Genomic DNA, 2,923 nt, shown 5'->3' on the forward strand with positions numbered 1-2,923 from the left:
GGCTGGGCACACCACATCCTGAAGAGCTATTTCAGCAAACTGAAGTAACCTCAGACACGCATTCTGAATATTCAACGCAATAAACACAGAATGACAAATAAACACCAATGACAAATGAGGTGACGCATTCAGAATTAAGACAGCTATCCCAAAGAGAAAATGCTTATCTAAGTTTAAGAGGATTACCATCAGCCACAACTCTTCCCACACTGCTCTGTCCCCTCCCAAGCAATATTTCCTTCTCCGCCACCAGTGCTGCATAAACAAGTTATGTGTTTATATTCTCAGTCACTCAGAACTATCTTCTGCAAATAGTCCCTTGAGGTTGCTAAAGTTGATCACAGAGTCAGGGTGTCAAAATGAAGTAAGAATACAGGAATGTAAGAATATGAACTGTTTATATTAATCATAAAGACAGTGGAGCTCTGGAAAGGTGCTTTCTATCATTCTAGATATAAATAAATGTATGACTAAACTCGCAAAGGGAAAAAATCTAAGCCAAGATTTGTTTTAGTGAGGTAGTTTATGTGGTGTAGTTTCACAGAGTTTTGTAAGCAATGCTTCCCTTTTAGACATTGGGGACACAGTGTGTGCTTTCAAAATGAGTGTTCAGCATGATCAGCCTCTGCTTTGGTGGGGAGTGAGCCAGGTGATGTTAACATTAAAATTGCCAATAGCAGTCTCCATGCCAGCTTCCTGTTCCACGGAGAAATCGTTCAGGCCCTCCGCAAACTCAGGCAGCTCTCACTCCAGAAATTCTCACCCATTGTGTTTTGAAGGCTTTCTTCAAAAGCACAAAATCCAGAGACTCCCCATAAAAAAAAACCAAACCAAACAAAATGAATGATGATAGTAGAAGAGCACAGAAAGTGACCTACTGGTCGCTGGTTTCATAGATAACTCTCTCTGCCCTTGTAGGACAGCTCCATTCACCTTGTAGCCTTGTAACAACCCCATCTATGTTGTGTGTTCTTTAAATTCCAAGCCTTTGCAACTCATCGCATCACCAGAGATATTTGGGAGTTGGTTTGTTTGTTTTGGTTTTTTTTTTTTTAAATAAAACTTGTGTGGGTGACAGCAAAAGGGAGTGGGAAGAGCCAAACATTGGAGGACAGGTTCTGTTGGGCACAGCACACGGGAAGGGTTCCTGCGTGGGTAGCACTACCCCCAAGGAAAAAGAGAGCAGAGCTCTGCTGTGCTGTGAACGAGGAGGAGGCAGGAGGGAGATGGTGTGTGTGGATGGGAACACAAGGAGAGCAGAGTGTGTCCTCAGCAGTGTAAGAGGAGCCCGGCAGATGGTCCAGCAAGTACTGTATCCATATCCTCGGGTTAAGGGCAATCAGGGACTTTAGGGCACTTTACTCACCGGGGAGTCTTTGTTAGGCAAAACTGCTCCTCTGAAGAGCATTCAGGTGACAATTAGCACTCGGGAAGCAGAGTCAGGCCAAGGTTGCATTTGACCCTGTGCCACACAGAAGTAATGAGAACTGCCTTGGGAGACGCAGAGTTCAGCTGCGTTAATAAACAGACCAAGTCTGGCTGTTTATACAGATGAGAACACCACAATTATAATGCTGGATCTCGGCTTGTGGAATTGCACAAGGACATTGCTTTCGTAGGCCACGTGCATTGCACGCAGCCCTGGGTGTGCTACATCTTCTTGCCCCTGGTTTCAGAAACACTTCTTGAAGGGACTTTTCTCAGCCCAGCCCCATAGTTTTATACAGGCTATCCCCAGTTCACTGTTTTTCATTTGTCCTTTAAACCTTTGTATTCCCTTCTGCTTTCTGATTTGTATGACAAAGGTCCTGCGAATATGTGCTGACACTGAGCAAAATCAGGAATGCTGGAGCTTAGGGTGGTTGACGAGAAGCGCAGGATTGAAACTCCTCGCCTCTACTTGCTGTTGGTAGTAGTGATGATATTACACCATTGTGCCACTGCCACCTGTCATAGCTCAAGCCATGGGGAAGAGACTATGGGCTGGCATCCCACTTTGGACACTGAAGAAAGGGGATGGCTCCGTTCAGGCAGGAGCAGCTGAAGAGTCAGGGAGCGTGAGCAAGCCAGGAGTCTTCCATGACATTCAGAACTCCAGCTGCAATCTGTTACAACTTGTCTATGGTGCAGCCAAGACCTGCTGTGGCAGCTGCCCTCTTCTACTGGCCATTGGCTGGCAAGGCAACTGGAAGACGACTGGAGAGGAGAGGGAGCCCTCTCCATTTGTCGCCCAGGTGTGCGGGTGGGGAGCAGCATCAACTGGGCTTTCCACACCCAGCAAGGTGTGCTCAAGGACATCAGCATCTCCCATGCGGAAACTTCTCTGAAAGCTCCATCTGGGGCCTTTCTAAAATGGCGACAAGCCATTTTTGTACCACATGAGGCAACCAGAGCTGGCTTGCAGGCCTGGCGCCAGCTGTTAACATCCCCGTTGCTCCTTCTCTCCCTTCCCCAAACAAGAAACTTCATTTTGGGAAGAACATGACCACCACCCCGGCTTTGTCCTCCCCGCCAAGGGCTGCGGAGCCAGCCGGGTCGCACACAATGGCCCGGCCAGGCGCGGGGAGCGGCGGCCCCGGCAGCAGCTGTGGTGGACGCGGTGCCAAGGCCCAGCCCCAGGCGGGGACGGGGCTTTTCAACAGCCAGGCCAGGCCCGGGCCGCCCGCATGGCGACCAGCTGCCGGGGGGGAGGGTGAGAGGGGGGCCGGAGGGGGAAACCCAGGGCTTGGACCGGCGGCTGGCGGGGCGAGTGGCTACCGGGTGGCCGCTGTGGCGAGTGAACATCCCCCCCCACCGCCGCAGTGAAGCGGGACGGGAGCGCCAGCGGCGCCCTGAGGCAGCGCGAGGCGGGCGGTGCCGTGAGGCAGCGCGAGGCGGCCGCCGTGAGGCAGCGCGAGACAGTCTCCGCGAGGGGCGGGGCCAA

The sequence above is a fragment of the Calidris pugnax genome, unplaced genomic scaffold (assembly GCF_001431845.1).
Source record: "Calidris pugnax isolate Ruff unplaced genomic scaffold, ASM143184v1 scaffold27, whole genome shotgun sequence".
Taxonomy (NCBI): domain Eukaryota; kingdom Metazoa; phylum Chordata; class Aves; order Charadriiformes; family Scolopacidae; genus Calidris; species Calidris pugnax.